We start from the raw sequence: 17,588 nt of genomic DNA on the forward strand, positions 1-17,588 counted from the left end.
AGCTAGATTCAGCAGGCCTGGATCTACTCTATGCTACAGCAAACAAGGTTTACCAATTTCAGTAAGAAACAGTTCAAATATGCAGGCACTATAAGCCTTTAACCAGAAATTCCCAGCTCAGAAGGGCAGAGTCCAGCCTCTCCTCCCACAAGAGTGCAGACCACGAACCTTCTTAATGTAAAATAACTGGCCTGAAGCCCAAGTGCTTAAACCAGAACTAATAAACTTTTAGAATAACAGACACTGAGCCCTCAATCAGCAGTTCCCAACTTAGAAGGATGTAAGCTACCTGTCCTGCCACCACAGTGCAGGCCACAAACCTTCCTAATGTAAAACAACTGGTCTGAAGCCCAAGTGCTTAATCCAAAAGACTTAGAATGATAGCTACACTTTAATCAAGTTACTACCAAGCAGTAATAGATACAATTGAATACTTTAAAGAATGCCTGGATTAGTGCTCAAGTTATACAAACAAAGCTAGATTCAGCAGGCCTGGATCTAGTCTATGCTACAGCAAACAAGGTGTACCAATTTCAGTAAGAAGCAGTTCAAATATACAGGCACTATAAGCCTTTAACCAGAAATTCCTTTAGCACTGACAGTCAACCTAAATTACATGCATTTTATTTATAAAATGATCATAGTCATCCTTGAGGGATGTCCTGCTTTAAACTTTACTGCTGTTGTTGACTGGGTTTTGGAAGTTTCATGCTCCAGCTAGGCATTATGCAAGTCCTGTAATACCCTGTGCTATAACCTGAAAGCAGTATCTACAAGCATGGCCACTGATAACCAACAATATCAGAGCAAAGACTGACTGCTTCCTGCCATGCTATCTAAATGATCACTGGAAATATTGTCAACTGCATTCCATAGGAACCAATGTCCATATATGTAGGACAGCTTACAGTTTTCTGTCCTCATTCAGCATATGGAATTATTTATTATACAATGACCCCCCATTAATATTCCAAAATGTGCATGCCCCAGTTGTAAATCTGACTTATACTAATGGAAAAGGTCCAGTCGCCCAGACTTTTTCCATTAGTATAAGTCTTGATTTTTTTGTGTTTTTGGTAGTAATGGAGAACGGAAGAGCTCCGTTGCTGTAATCTTGCTATAGCAGGATATCTTAAAAAAAAAGCAACAAAGATCTTCCTTTCTCCGTTGTTTTTTTTAAAGATATTTTGCTATGTTAAACTTGTTTAACATAATGAGACAGCTTTAAAAAGGGGAACAGAGATCTTCCTTTCTCCGTTGCTTTTTTTAAAGCTATCTCGCTATGTTAAACTCTTTTAACATAGCGAGACACTGTTTAAAAAGCAATGGAGATCTTCCCTTCTCCGTTACTTCCACACACAGCTCTGATGTACTGCATAACCATAAGCATGCGCAGTACATCAGAACAGCTGCAGAATACCGGACATCTGCAGAAGGGCAGCACGGAGGCATTATACAATGCCATCATTTAAGAAAAATAAGTATTTTTTTTTTTCTTAAATAATGTCATTGTATAATAGCAATAACCCACTTCTGGGTGTGGGTAATGCTGGATTTACCTATGATTGTCTTTGTTTGGCCACTCAGGCTTCGTCCTCGTGACCAAACCACATCAACCATGAGTAAATCCAGCATTACCCACACCCAGGCATGGGTTATTGCTTAAATATTCCATTGTGACTTGTATATCTGTGGTCCTTGGCACTATGTCTGTGTACATTAGATCTGACAACTGCAGTACTTATAACAAGCTTCCTTTTTTTCTGCTGCTACTTCTTTTCACAAAAGTTAATTCTCCCTAGCTCACTGAGGTTATCCATTTTCTTTTCTCATTTGCACTCTGTTGCTCTGGATATAACTTCACAATAAATGTTTTTTTTTATTTCATTTACAGATGCACTAATGAAACTTTCAACAGCAAAATTACAGTTTATACAAAACAAATTACAAAATGGAGAGGCATTCATATTAAATGTGCACATAAAAAACAAGTTAAAATACAAGAATATTTTAGTGGTACAGTTATCATTTCTAACAACATCACCTGAAGGTTCATTATGTTTCTGCTTGTGATGACATCATAATCACAACAAATACCATTCTAGCAACAGCATACCGTGCTTACAATGAATAGGCCGTTGGTTGTGAAATGATGACATCATAATCACAACAAATACCATTTTAGCAACAGCATACCATGCTTACAATGACTAGGCCGTTGGTTGTGAAATGCCAGTGATGCTATCTTCGAAACAAAAATATTGTCATCTTTAAGAAATTCTTTTGGCTAGATTTTGTACAAGAAAAACACTGTCACTAACAAATGCTGAGTTATTTAATTACTTGATAATTCTGTCAAAAACCTTAACAGGAATCCCTGGAGTCAAGGAAGGGGGAAAAATTGTACTACTACATTGGTTTAAATGTTGACCTGAAGTTACTGGCAAACAGCACTCCCTTTAATTGTTTGCTAAATAGTAGCAGCTAAAACAAGATTAGGTCAGAAGAAAAATAACTGCAACAACAGAACTTAAGTCGCATACATTCAGTCACATATTATAATATTGCCTCATACACATGTACATAATGCAGTATTATATTTCTGAACACATTTTTAGTGCCACCTTGTAATAATCTGGAACAACTTTGCCTTTTACAAATGGTGGAGCAAATCCTCAACTCTTAAAGAATGTGAATTAGTAAAGAGACTAAAAAAGAATTATTCTGGCTAGAAAAGACTTTACTGGCAAGAGTTAACTATGAGAACTAATGCAAACCATGCCTGCAATAATGAAATGCCAATATTACATCTAAGAAGTAATACATTAAACATTATCAAAGTTGTATCATTCTGAGTTGCTGAAATTCAATGCAAGTTTGCACCTTTTACTATCTATTACTCTTAAAACACACATGGTTTATATACTGTGATGATGTAAGAACATATACCACCATATTGCTTTATTATTGAGGTGTTGCATGAAGATGATGAATTCAGGGGGTCTGACCTACCTCAACAACAGAAAGTACAACACTGACGTCTATAACTGGTTAGTATCACACCACATAAAAATAAGGTACCCACTGGAAATGGTTTAGCGGCATGTTGTGTATGCAGAAGGGATTATGTTATTAATGGGAGGTGAAGAGCAGTTTGCCATGATTAAATGGAATCAGACAACTCACGTTATGAGTCTCACTGTGACTGAGTAGCAGATGAAGTACATTATGAGATCAGGTACCACACATTGCAACATTACCAACAAAATGGGACAATAGCCTTGGAAGTAGCACCACCACCAGCCTATATGTGTCCACAGCACATGGTGGCAGAGTCTGTGGTATGTGACATAAGGACATACAGATTGTTATGATGGTATCACATCACTGTACCATGTAGCTGTAGTACCTGAAAACAATAGATGCGGTACTGTGCCATACTGCTCTGTATCAGCCATGCATGCATGCGGATGTTTGTCGTGGTACTGCATCACTCTACAATGTACCAGAAGCAAATCCAGATTGTTACTGTAACAGTCTGTCATTATATTATATGATGGCAAAATAGGAAGACATTTGCAGAAGCACTACCTTATTATATCATGGGAGCAACAGATGCAAATAGTATAGGTGTAACAGCACATATAAATAGTTACTTTTGGGACTGTAACACTATACCACATGTGAAACACACGTGGATAAATTACTGTGGCATGTGTGAACAACATATGCAGATAGTTATTGTGGCACTGCAGACAATCATTGTTGCAATGAATTGCAATATCATCTTCAAAACGACATGCAGATAGTTACTTGGAATTGCATCACTGCACTATGTACCAGAAGCCATGCAGAAAGTTGCTGGGGCATTAGACTACCATACTATGCAAGAGAAGCACATGCAGATGGTTCTGGGACATTATACCACTGTACCATGTGACAGCAGCACATGCAGATGGTTCTGGGACAGTATACCACTGTACCACATGACAGCAGCACATGCAGATGGTTCTGGGACATTATACCACTGTACCACATGACAGCAGCACATGCAGATTGTTCTGGGACAATATACCACTGTACCACTTGACAGCAGCACATGCAGATGGCTCTGGGACATTATACCACCGTACCATGCGACAGCACCACATACAGATGGTTCTGGGACATTATTCCACTGTACCATGTGACAGCAGCAAATGCAGCTGGTTGCTGGAGCATTACCTCATTGTACGTTGGTAGCACATGCAAAAAGTTACCAAAATCTGCATCATGGTACCATGTGTCAAAAACATAAAAAATAGTTACTGGGAACTGTATGGTTCAGCAACATATGCAGCTGATTAATCTGGCAATATATTATCATGCCTTATGTCAACAACATATACAGATGGTTACTGTGGTACTGTATTACTATGATGTGTGTCAGCAGAACATGTGGCTAGTTACTATGGTGCTATATCACTACACAATATGTTAAAAGCACTCACATGTATGCAAATATGCACATAGTAATACTGAATACACACAGACATTATCACAGCACATCAGTCAATACATTATTACAGCCATTGTGCTGTCATCAGCAAGCACATGGAACTCACTATGGCACAGTATCCATGTGCTGTATCTCAACTTTTCTTGGTGAGCATTAGTGAGCCAGCATGACAGATGATCAAATGACAACTGCAGATGTAGGTGGCTTGAAGAAGGGGAGAGTGTCTAAAGTGCTGTGACTGTACAGGGTTGACATACTGTACTGCAACTGTACTAGCTTAAAAAGACAATTATTAGCAAGGGAGTAAGGCTTTGTAGTACGAATGACTGCACACCTCAAAATAGGTCACACAGTTACATCTACAGCACAATGTGCACCATATGAGAGGCCACCTAACCTTTGCTGAAATACTGATATGCTATGGCTCTTTCTGGAATGAAGACTCTGGCAGATTATGGATGCTAAAGAATTCATCCAATACATTTCACCTGGTTTTGTAGCTTCCCATTACTTTGCAGTGGTTTATCCAAACAATAATGTTGGACCTACAGCCTCACTGTTACCCTATTGTGACAACAAATGTTAACTGTAAATGCTTTCTGGAGTGTGAAGACAGCAAAGGTTCAAGCAGAATGCTAAGTGTGAATAATTAATTGTACAATATTATTTAAAGGCAAGCACATGTAAGTTCTCCCTATTCCAAAGCCTTTCATGGGTGTAAAAGTTCTAGAATACACTGCAACTATTTGTCTATTCATATTGTTCCTCTGTACTTAAACTATAACCAGTCAAACATTACAATATGCGCAGCAGTTGTTTGCAAAACATCATAGTAGTGCAAAAAATTTAATATTGTACTACAGCAGGAGCATTGTTCATTCTTGCAATGCCATCACAGGAACAACATTACATATCACTTTTTCCTGCAATAAACAACAATGAGTTTTTTCATACATATGCTGCAAAAAGAAAAAAAAAAACAGCCTGCATTTATCACATAAAAACTGGTCTGGGTATGGATTAACTTTACAATTATCAAACTACATTGAATTTGGAAGTGGTGGAGATTTAAGAGTGCATTACCCGTTACTTGCCTAGTGGTAATATAGTGTGGTACTATGCATTAATCCTGGGTGCGCTTCCTGATTGTTAACTACACAATAGCACTGGCACAGAAAACTGCTGCTCAGGAAATCTCTCCTAATCACCAGTACAAATCTGTAGCAGTTAGAATCCATGCATGAATCATAATATATATCTATACCGATAGCTAGATAGATAGATAAGTCCTAGGTAACTGGTAGTTAATCACAGTATAATCATAATATGATGGGTTCCCTATGTTGTAGAAATCTATTAAAGACTTCCTACATTTACAAGTTCTTAGTGGTTGTGAGGCACTCAGTTTATTCTCTAATGTGTGCAGGACTTAAACATTTGTTTTTCATGTAGTATAAGCCTGCCAAAGCTGGTAACTATGAACATAAGTTTCAGTACAGACCACAGAGTTAAGAATTCATTTAAAACTATATCCCAACAGTTTGAGGTCGTTCAGAGTTAGTCATCAACTTCATCCTCCAACCTTTGACTCCAGTAGCTGGTAACCTTTCACAGAAACCATAAATTAGAACCAACCACCCCCCCCCCCCAACACGCAGAAGGAAGACACATTGTGTCTTCGGTTGCCCTTTCTGAGACTTTAGTGATTTGTAATCTAGCACTTATGTTGTACACAGTATGACAGATATGATGCTGAACCATGCTGCCCCACAGAGCGATGCACATTAACATATTGCTAACTGGCATCAACATGCACTTCCTCTTCTCTGTTACTATAACTCTTTACTGAACTCTGAACTAGAAAGGACAATGAAAATTCTGTGCAAATAAAAAGTCCAAGAAAAACATGTAATATGACCATATGGTATTAAAAACACAATGTATTAAAAACACAATGTACAAAACATTCAGTGCAGTGAAGAGGACAGATGCATCCCCCCCTATCCTGTTGTCACTCTTGTCAGAGGTGAACAATGGAAGTTCTTCTCTTGAAGAGCAGACGTCAGGTGAATGGCTGTTGCAGAAATCTCAGGAAGTGCTTCAAATAAATCCCAGCTACAATGGGGGAAAATGAGAGAGAAGAGACATAAAAATAAAGAAACATAAACTTTTTCAGTCAATACTCAAACACGAACATTGATTTCACAGTAGTATTAACTCTTATTTCAGAAGGAAGAATAAAACAAAAACATCTTTTGTTTTAAATATTATATAAGCATTTTTCATTTGAGATTTTGACCTTACTGATTTGTTGCCCTGGGTACAATGTACAATTACAGACAGAATATGACACTGTGCGCAGGTATAGACAAAAAGAGTAACGAATTTCAATTTCAAGTTAACATTTAGCCATAAAATTAAGAGGATCTATGTTCATTGTACATTTCTGACAAACATTTATGCCTAACAGCATGGAAATATACATTTCATAGGACACATCACAGTAACTATAACATACCATTCACAGACCTGATTTTCAAATACATACATTTTATGGGATATACATTTCAGGTTAATGCTTCTAATTACCAGTAATACAATATGCATTATACAGGGCATACCACAACAGCAGCAGCAGTAGTAATGTAGTATTTACAGAATTGCAGAACCCAGTATTTACTTGGTTAGATACTGTGACGACCCCTTGCTGGGACAGTAATCAAGGAGCCTGAATCCTCACCACTGACATTAGACAGGGATGTGCACTTGGAATACAAATGGATACACTCAGAATTTCCAGATGCAGACCTCTCTGCATCAAGCACAATTTCCCTTAAGAGCACACAGAGAACACACTCAATCCGGGGTCTGGATCTCTCTATCTGTCTCCCTCCAGGTCCTCGATAAGACTGCCCACTGGTACAGCTGTAGGGTTAGGTCCTCAGCACAGTGTCCAAGCCAAGACCTCCAGCACCCTCTCTGTAAGCCCAGTACTTGGTGTCCCAATCCCAAGTAGCTCACACACACACACCTCCTCTTCTGTCCAGAGTCTAAGGTAGTTATCACTGCCACCAGACACTCCACAATCAGCTAATCTAAGGTCTTTAACAAAAGCAGTGTCCAAGTGCACTGTGTAATATTAATACTAATACAAATGGTAGTAGTTGACTAAGACAGCTAGGCCTTCTGGAGTGACCCACACTGTGTCACCAAATAAATATAAGCACTCCAAAGGTTAAATACTTTGCACAAGCACCAGCCACAATAAAATGTTAAATATGCTTAAATAATAAAAGAACAAGAAAATACTAAATATATATTTACAGTAAACCACAGAGTTCAAATCACAGGAAATATTGAAAATAACACTAACGGACTGACCCATACAAATAAAGAAAAACAATCTCTAAACTAAGCTTCACTATACTCCTGACTGAATCTAGGAGAATTACTATTCCCTAATACCTTACTTGATAGAGCAAGGCACAATGAAATACGTGAGCAGTCTTTCTAGTCAGGTTACCCAAAAGAGAATACTCAATACTCAGAGATTATTCCCTGTAAAATATAATATCCAAGATGGCTTGCAGAATTACCTCATCTGGTCACCTGACTCTAGGTTCTCACAGTATCCGCCTTTAAAGCTGAGACAGGAATTTAGCTTTGAAGGTTACAATACACATCTAAATATTTATGGCAGTGCCTGGGGCTTCCTTCCCCTAATTTTTCTGAGCTAATGAACAAAGGCTTCTTCCAGACCCACCATCTTCAGTCCTGTTCAGCACTGAAGGGTGCCATTTTAATGGTTTAACAGCTAATTTACATTTTTCCTTATTTTTTCTTAAAGTAAGCTTGCAGGTTAACCTCTGCTGTCCCAGTATCCTCTATTAAAACATATACATTTAATTCAGTTACAATAATAACTGCAGATTTCTTTTCATTCCAGCAGGGTGCACTGTTTATACATTTTAACACAAGCAAACCTCACAAATACATTTTCAGCACAAGCATCTGCACAAATCAGTTTGATATACAAATGACATATAATTATTTACAAACTTCCAGCTAGCTGTGCAGGCACAAGTCATATATCCACTGCCGTACTTCTGGCATGGCCAGCAGTATCTCCTATCATCACAGATACAACGATGTATACATGTAAATGGACTGAGGAAGGTGAATCTGTTTCATTTGCTTCCATACAAATGAGTCAGCCCCTTCATCTGTCTTTCTTCACTATTAGCTGTTGATTATAAAATAACACTAGTAAAAACTACCTTGTTTTTAAGGACTAAATCTTATTTTGGATGGCATGGTGTCCTCAAAGGTCAGGTTTTGAAGGTGGAAAGCAACTGAAGTACAGTGTGTGTGTGTGTGTGTGTGTGTGTGTGTGTGTGTGTGTGTGTGTGTGTTTGAGTGCATGCGTGTGTGTGTGTGTGTGTGTGTGTGTGTGTGTGTGTGTATATGTGTGCGTGTTTGATTGTGTGCATACATGCTTGTGTGTGTGTGCGTGTGTGTGTGTGTGTGTGTGTGTGTGTGTGTGTGTACATGTGCGTGTTTAAGTGCATGCATGTGTGTGTGTGTGTGTGTGTGTGTGTGTGTGTGTGTGTGTGTATTGGGGAAGACCACAGGGCAATCAATGAGGTTTCAAGGCTTTGCACTGACTTTGAGGAAGTACTATTCAGGCTGCAGAAATGAGTGAAAACTTAACTTGTATATAGTCAATTACCCCATGTGAGAATCAAGCCCTACACCTTGTGTCTGTAAGGTTAACACCTTAACCATTATGCCAACCTTGCACCTCAAAAAGGTAACCTCCAATGTGGGGCTCGAACCAAGAACCCAGTGATTAAGAGTCTCATTCTCTACAGACAAAGCTAGCCAGGCTGTATAAATTAGTACTAGACTAACTGCCCTTGTAGCCCATTTTAAGCCTAACCCATTATGCCATGTGAGAATCAAACCCTGTACCTTGTGTCTGCAAGGGAAATACCTTAACCGTTATGCCAAGCTCTGTCCATGGTAGTATGTACAGGTACTGGGGCAAATTATGTTAGTGCTGGCAGTAACATCTGCATTAATTACACAGCTGTTGCAGTTAATGGCACCAGTATAAAGTACGTCAGTAAACTTAACTTTTGTATAAACTAAGTTCAGTAAAGTTACGTTTTGCATGCAGTATGTTCCTGTTACAAAAGTGCCAGTCTGTTCAACGGGCAATGGAACATGTGGAGGAAGTTTGTGACTAATGATTCATAGAGTGCAAGGTAAATTCATTCATGCCATGCAAAATGATAGCAGCACAGAAAATGCATTCTGTTCATTTTAACAAAATTATTAAAACAATCAAAATGCTAATGTAAAACAACGTGCATATTTGTCATACCTTAAAATGCTTACAGCTGCTTCCATGAAGGAGGAAGAATGCTGGTTTCTGAGAAAAGTAATTTTATACACACTGGCAGTAAAGAAAAAGTACAGTTGTGTACCTACCATAAATGTAGATGTTCGAGTGTATTCACTGTTGCAGTCATTACTCTTGGGTTATCCTGCTGGCACGCTACCCGCAGTCGGCCAGAATTCCAAAGTCTAGGTCCGGCGTCAGTTGCTGCCACCTCTTCCCTGATGTCAGTGTGCCAGGGGTATAAAAAGATGCAGCCGACGCCATTTTCTTCAGTTTTTCTTGCCCCAGATGTCAGGTGCCCCAAATAGGTAGGCTGAAAAATATACCAATAAGAAATGCATGCACAAAAATAAAATTTCCTTCATCTACAAGCAAATACACCACATAGGTTGTATAGGATAGAGAAGTGCAGATAAGTTCAAGCAAAGAAAAGGGGGATGGTGGGTGGGTAACCTGGACTGCAACAGTGAATACACTCGAACATCTACATTTATGGTAGGTACACAACTGTACTATGTTCATCGTGTTTCACTGTTGCAGTCATTACTCTTGAGTAGAATCCCAAAGCTGAGGATGGGTGGCTGGGCTAAATAGGATTAGGAGAGTCTATGAGGCCCTGCAGAACTGCAGTGGCAAAGCCTGCTCTGGACTTAGAGTAGAGAGGCAAATGGTAGTGCTTTGTAAAGGTGTGCACTGAACTCCAAGTTGCAGCCTCTAAGACTTCTTTGGTTGGTACTCCTCTGAGGAAGGCTGCTGAAGTGTCTGCTGCTCTGGTGGAATGAGGCCTAATGCCCTTAGGCACTGATTTGCCATGTTGAGAATAGCAGAAATGGATGCAATGGTCTATCCATTTAGAAATAGTATGTTTTGAGATAGCCTTTCCTTGTGATCCTGCAGCATATGACACTAAAAGTTGCTCAGTCTTTCTGAAAGCTTTAGTTCTGTCCAAGTAGAAGCGTAACTGCCTGTATATGTCCAAAGAGTGCAGAATTTTCTCACCCTTGTTCTGTGGATTTGGGTAAAAGGTAGGCAAAGTGAATGGTTTGACTGAGGGCCACACTGGACACCACCTTAGGCATAAATGTAGGGTTTGTCCTCAGAGAAACCCTGTCTGGATAATAAATGATGGAAGGTTCCACAGCCATGAGTGCTTGTATCTCCGAGACTCATCTTGCAGAAGTTATGGCTAGGAGCAGAGCTGTTTTCCAGGATAAGAATTTAATATAAGCTGTTGAAGCTGGCTCGAAAGGAGGCAGTGTGAGTTTTTCCAAAACGTAATTGAGGTCCCAGGCCGGAATTGGTGCTCCCCTTGGAGGCCTAATGTTTTTGGCCCCTCTGAGGTACTGCCTTATTAAAGGATGAGAAAAGATAGGTGGTTTCACATTGTAATGTGCAGAAATGGCAGAGGCATGAATCTTAATCGATGAGAAAGAAATGCCTTTGTTCAGCATCTCAGTTAGGTATTGTAAAATCTGAGGAATATTTGGTACAGACATGTCAATGCCTTGTTCCTGGTTCCAAGCACAGAATCTCTTCCATTTTTCTGCATAAGATTTTCTGGTACTAGGCCTCCTGGCCTCCATGATAACATCCATAACAGCTTTTGAAAGAGGAGTTTTCTGAATGGCTACATTATCCGCCATGCTGCCAGATTTAAGGTCCTGAGTTGGCTGTGCAGGCTCTGATTGTTTTGTTGGGTCAGCAAGTGAGAAGTTTGAGGCAATATCCATGCTGGACCTTGAGACAAGCTCTTTAGGATTGGGTAACAGTGCTGGCGTGGCCTGTCTGGTGCAATCAGAATAATTTTTGGCTTCTCTTGTCTGACCTTTAGGAGTACTCTGGGAAGGAGAGGCAGTGGGGGAAAAGCATATATTGATAGATTTTTCTAGCTGAATGACAGGGCGTCCACTTTCCATGCTTGTTTGTGGTAAATCCTTGTGCGAAATCTCTGCAAATGACAGTTGTGAGGGGAGGCAAATAGATCTATGTCTGGGCATCCCCATTTCCTTATTATCATCCTGAAGACTTGTGGATCCAGTTTCCATTTGTGGGGATCCATGAGGTTTCTGCTTAGTTCATCTGCCAGAGTGTTTGTTTTTCCTGGCAGGAATTGTGCTTGCAGGTGAACTTGAAAAGCCAATGCTGTGTTCCATACGGTCATTGCTTGTCTGCAGAGGGGGTAGGAATGAGTACCTCCCTGCTTGTTTATGTACCACATGACATGACCGTAGTGTTGTCCGTCTTTATCAGTAATTGTCCTGGATGAAACAGGTCCTTGAAAGCTGTCAGGGCATTTTGAACAGCTAGCATCTCTTTTTGATTGATGTGAAGATGCATCTGGTTTGCAGGCCATGTGCCCTGAATACATTTTCTTGCCATATGGGCCCCCCAGGCATAATCTGATGCATTTATTGTCAGTGTCTGTCTGGTTGTGGGTAAACTGAATGGCAGACCCTTGTTGTGGTGACAGGCTTCTGCCCACCATCGAAACTCCTGTTGTAGGCAGGGAATGAGTGCAATTACTGTCTCCAGGCTGTGGCAATGCTGAGTCCAAACACTTTTCAGATACCATTGTAGTTTCCTCATATGCAGTCTGGCATATGGAATTAGTAGAATGCAGGATGCCATGAAACCCAAGGCCTGCAGGATTTTCCTTGCAGATAAGTAGGTTTTTGTTGCCAATTTCTTGAAGTAAGTAGTCAGTTGTTTTTGCTTGTCTGGCGTGAGATAAGCCATCTGGGCAGTTGTAGTTAAGCTTGCACCCAGGAATATTATCTTTTGAGAGGGCACTAGTTTTGATTTCTTTTCATTTACTGTGTACCCTAGGCCAATTAGTAATCTTTTTACAAACGCCAGATGCTTTAGAAGAGTGCCTTTGTTTTCTGCTTGAATTAGGCAGTCGTCCAAGTAGGGATATATTTGAATTCCTTTTTGTCTGCAAAACGCAATTACTGGTGCCAGGCATTTTGTAAAGACCCTGGGTGCAGTAGATAAGCCAAAGGGCAGTGCAGAGAATTGGTAATGCATTGAGACAGCTATGAATCTGATGTATCTTCTGCAAGACTGTCTGATTGGGACATGCAGGTATGCCTCCTTTAGGTCCAAAGTTACGAGCCAAGCCCTCTTGCCCAGCATGGGCAGTAGCTGCTGAAGAGTCAACATTTTGAATTTTGGAACTTCCAGAAACTTATTTAGTATAGACAGGTCCAGAATTGGTCTCCAGGTTTTGTCCTTCCTGGGTACTAGGAAAAAGTCTAGAGTAAAATCCTTGCCCCTGCTCCTGTGGTGGTATTTGCTGAATGGCCCTCATGTCCATGAGGGCTGTAATTTGTTCTTGTGCCTCTGCCCATTGATTGTGTGGCAGGTCTGGCATGCCCTTTGACCTTGGTAGGGTGTGAAAGTGGAACCTGTAGCCTTGGAACACTATGTTCAGAACCCATCTGTCTTGGGTAATCATTTGGCAATTTGAAGAAAAAAGTGCTAGTTTTCCTCCTAAGGGAGCTGTCAAAAGAGAACTGCTTGGAACTGGTAGAGGAAAGTCATTGGGACTGTTTCCTGTAAGGCTGTGATTTGTCTTCTCCGCTTTTGGAGGTAGGAGCACCCCATTGTTTAGGCCTGTATGAGCCTTGGGGCTGAGATCTGCCTCTGGGATGCCTGTATCTGCCTCTTTGTGGTTTGTCTGAGACTGGAAAGGACCAATTTTTAGAAGGTCAGTTCCTGCTAAACCTGGGTGGCTGTACCTGTAAGAAATCCTTGACTGTCTGCATAGATTTTGCTTTATCCTCCATTTTTTTCAACACCTCTTCTGCTTTAGTACCAAACAAAGTATCATGCTGTAATGGTGCATCTAATAATTTTGCTTTAACATGATCAGGCAGATTTTGTTCCTTTAACCAAGCATGCCTTCTAATAACAGAACCTGTAACAGCGGCCCTGCAAGAGGCCTCCAGTGAATCATAACCACATTGCAAAGTATGCTTTCCCACTTGTTCAGTTGCATGCAATAAATCCCGCAATTCCTTGTTCTTTGAACATTCAGTATTTGTCAACATTTTCTGTTTAAGTAGTGACATTAAATATTGCTGATATTTAAGCATATGAAATTGTCAATTTAAAGCCCTTACAGCCAGGGTGGCAAAAGAGTAAACTTTTTTCTCCCATCTGTCTAGAGCCCTAGAATCCCTATCAGAGGGGATAGGGTTTTTTGCAGTGGAAGCTTTAACTCCCTTGGGACCCTGAGAAATAGTTTCTGGGTCAGCAGCAGGGTTTTTATATAGGAATTTATGAGAATCTGGGACCCTGTAGTATCTGTCTGGCTTAGCAGGTTGCAGGGGGTAAAGAGTCAGGGGACAGTCCGGACTCTGAAAATACATCATATACAATGTCTAGGACAGGTGGAATAGCAAGGGGCTGTGCTGAGGAAGAAGCAGAAAGTCTCTGAGCCTTTTCTTAGACTCAGAATAATCTTGGCTCTCCCAGTGGAAATGCTCCCTCATAGTATGCAGTGTTTCCCCAAAAGAATAGTCCTCAGGAGGAGAGGCTGAAGGAATGGATTCTTCAGCATCAGAATCCTCATAGGGAAGCATGGAGTAATCCTGTTTAGAAGAGGAATCAGAGGAAATAGAAACCTGATCAGAACAATCATACTCTGTCTCTTGCCTAGGCCTCTTAGGAGGGGGATGGGAGCCCCCGATCAAAGTAATTAGGTCTTTGGCCATTTTGAGCATCTGTTTTTTAGGCATGGAAGTCTGAATAGGAGAATGCTGTACTTGTTTCTTTGTCTTTAGAGCTGCTTTAGTCTTTGTCTTTGAAGCTGAAGATGGCTTAATATATAGTTGTGTAGGTCTGAAGACACCCTCAGAAGCCGATGACTGCTCAGCGGCTCCGGACCCATCTGAGGGATTGATTTCCGAGTGTCCAATACCTTGAGTTTCCAGAGGCCCAGTTGGCTCCACGTGGGAGTCAGTAGCGGTCTGTGGCTCTGAAGTAGTGGGTGCCAGGGGCTGCGAAAGCACCTCACTGAGAAGCGGCGAACCGGCGACTGGCCTAGAAGAGGCTTCGCAGTCGGTTTTGGACCTCGGATGCCTATCCTTGTCCTTGCGTTTTTTGTAAACTCCGGTTGTCGGCTGTTCCGCCGGCATTATATAATTAAATCTTCGGCCAAAGTAATGAAATGCAAAATCGAACCAATGCTTGATAGTGCGTTGGTTGAATCTAGCACAAAACTGACAGCTAGCAACATTGTGATCAGGGCCTAGGCAAGGAATACAGTAAGAGTGAAAATCCTTATGAGGTATTTGCTTCCCACAAGAAATCTGACATCGGTCTGGATCAAGAAAAAAGTTTCCCCAACTTGGTACTTAGCTTTAATGAAGACTTCGGTTCTGAAATTCAGATTTGAAAATCTCAGGAGTTGGGTAACCGGCACTTGCGAACTGCTTTTGCTTTGGGCACCACGCGGCAAGAAAGACTGAAGAAAATGGCATCGGCTGCATCTTTTATACTCCTGGCGCACTGATGTCAGGGAAGAGGCGACAGCAACCGACGCCGGACCCAGACTTTGGAATTCTGGCCGACTGCGGGTAGCCTGCCAGCAGGATAACCCAAGAGTAATGACTGCAACAGTGAAACACGATGAACATCAAAAAAAAAAACTAAGCTACGTAGTACTTATTAGTGACAATCGACTTTTTAATAAAAAAATTATTGAAATCTTAAAACAGTAAATTAAACTGAATCAAACTCTAAATTGGCCATCATAACTTGATCACAACCATGACACAATGCAGATGTGAGAGCAGTTCATTTATAACAGATCTGCTTGGACTGCATTTGGCCTCCCAGGAACTCCCACAGTCAGAAATCTAAAATCATAATGCCAGTAGAAAAAGGAAAAAAAAAAAAAACAGCAGGAAGGAAAGGCTCCTGTGTAAGCAGAGAAAATATGTCACAGCAGTTTGAAAAATGACTCGCTATTCTTGGCTAAAGAGTTAGAGATTAGTGCCATGTATTTTTGGAAAGGTATTGTTATTGCAGTAAATAAAACTGCACAGATTAGAGTTCTTCAGTTTATTTATTTAGCTAGTAATTTTTGTATTGACTTACACTACAGTATCAAAAATCTGCCTTAAAATCCAGATGAAGTTATATTACTACACTATCATTAAAATAACTAAAAAAAAGAAGTTATGTACTCACCATAATGTTCCATCTGGGTAGTTCTACTTCATTTGTCTTCAACCTGTGGGGTACCTGATCCATATCGGATCCGAGCCGGCAACTTTACTAGCATCTGCTCTGATCTCCAAGCTCCTCTCCTTACCCATAATACACCTCCACTACCTTCCAATCCCCAGATCTTGTTTGCCGTGGTTAGCTGAAGCATCGTGATCTCCAGAGCTCCAAGTTGTAAGTGGGTGTAAAACGTTTACAAAATCTCCTTTTTCTCTTTAACTACTAGGTAGTGATAGTGTAGGTTTCCCTTTCTCCTCCCCTCGATTGGTGTGTTGAGTGTATAATTCTAGAGTAGTTAGCTTAGTTTAGGGTAGTTGTGTGTGACTTTGCTTACCCTCCCCCCTCACTGTGTTCTGTGTGGGTGTTTTCAGTGAGAAAGACATACCTTTGCTTTTTCAGTTATTCTTTCCATTGATAATTATGGTTGATAAGCTCATATTTAAAAGATGCAATGAGGGTGGCCATAAGGTATCCCCTGTGGAGGGCCGCACTCTTTGTGTTATGTGCTTGGGTGTGGCCCATCTTAGTACACACTGCAGTATTTGCGTGGTGTTTAACCCACATTCCATTAAAGACAGGAAGGCCAAGTTGGCCCTGAAAGGCCTTCTTCCGCCTTCTGAGACAGTTGTCTCATCTTCAGCTTCGGTCACAGCGGCTGCTGTGGCCACCTCTCCTTCTCTTCCCCTAGCTTCTCCTCCCTCCTAGGCTAGGACTCAACCTCCTGTGCAAAAGCCTGCAGAAATGGAGTGGAAAAGGGGCAGAGAGAAGGAGAGAGAGTTGAAGTCGAGGGAAAAACACAAGAGGTCTCCGGACCTCCCTTCTCCGGTCAAGACTTTTAGGATTCATGACTCCCCTCGGCTCCAATCTCCAAGGTTCTCCCCAAAGCTGGAGGAAACACACTCTGCATCTAGGGCCTCGGTGCCTCAACCCATAAGGCCGGAGTCCATGGCCTCGTCGAGGTCCACCCGGTCTTTATCTGAAGTCAACATGGATAAAATGATGAGGAGATTCATTCTACTCATATCCAGATGGGGATCTTGCCAGCCCCCTCTCCCTCAGGAGGGGGGAGCTCGCTTCCTTTTTTCCAACTGATTTCTCCTTTTCTGATCCATCCATCAGGTTTGGAGTATTCAGATCCGAGGATGGCTTTGGTCAGGGGGTCGGCGCCAATGGTACCTGCTTCCTCGATGCCGACAGCTGCATGGAGCGTGTCGGATCCAACCAGCTTGGATCCGAGCCATTCCTGGAGCAGGAGCTTGGGTGTTGGATCTGAGGGAGTGGAACTTTTTCATCGGCTCTGCCTTTGTCGGGCCAAGTTCCTTCCCTCGGAGCTCTGGCCACTTCGGGCCCATCTCCGATTCTCTCATCGGATCCGGGGAGACTGGCCTCCCTTTTTGTTCCACAGGAGGTTTGTTCTCCCACAGCATTCAACGTGGTAGAAAGGGTTCTCTC

General features: G+C 41.3%; 1 protein-coding gene across 1 annotated transcript in view; it reads right to left on the reverse strand.

The window, feature by feature from the left end:
- Positions 1–1,855: 1,855 nt before the first annotated feature.
- IGSF8 (immunoglobulin superfamily member 8) overlaps positions 1,856–17,588 on the reverse strand; it is a 500,226-nt gene continuing 484,493 nt past the window's right edge. The window contains exon 7 of the mRNA XM_044059079.1: positions 1,856–6,613. The gene's annotated coding sequence lies outside the window, so the exon portion shown is untranslated. The remainder of the gene's footprint in view (positions 6,614–17,588) is intronic.

The sequence above is a fragment of the Protopterus annectens genome, chromosome 17.part0, assembly GCF_019279795.1.
Source record: "Protopterus annectens isolate FY-2018-M chromosome 17.part0, PAN1.0, whole genome shotgun sequence".
Lineage (NCBI taxonomy): Eukaryota > Metazoa > Chordata > Ceratodontiformes > Protopteridae > Protopterus > Protopterus annectens.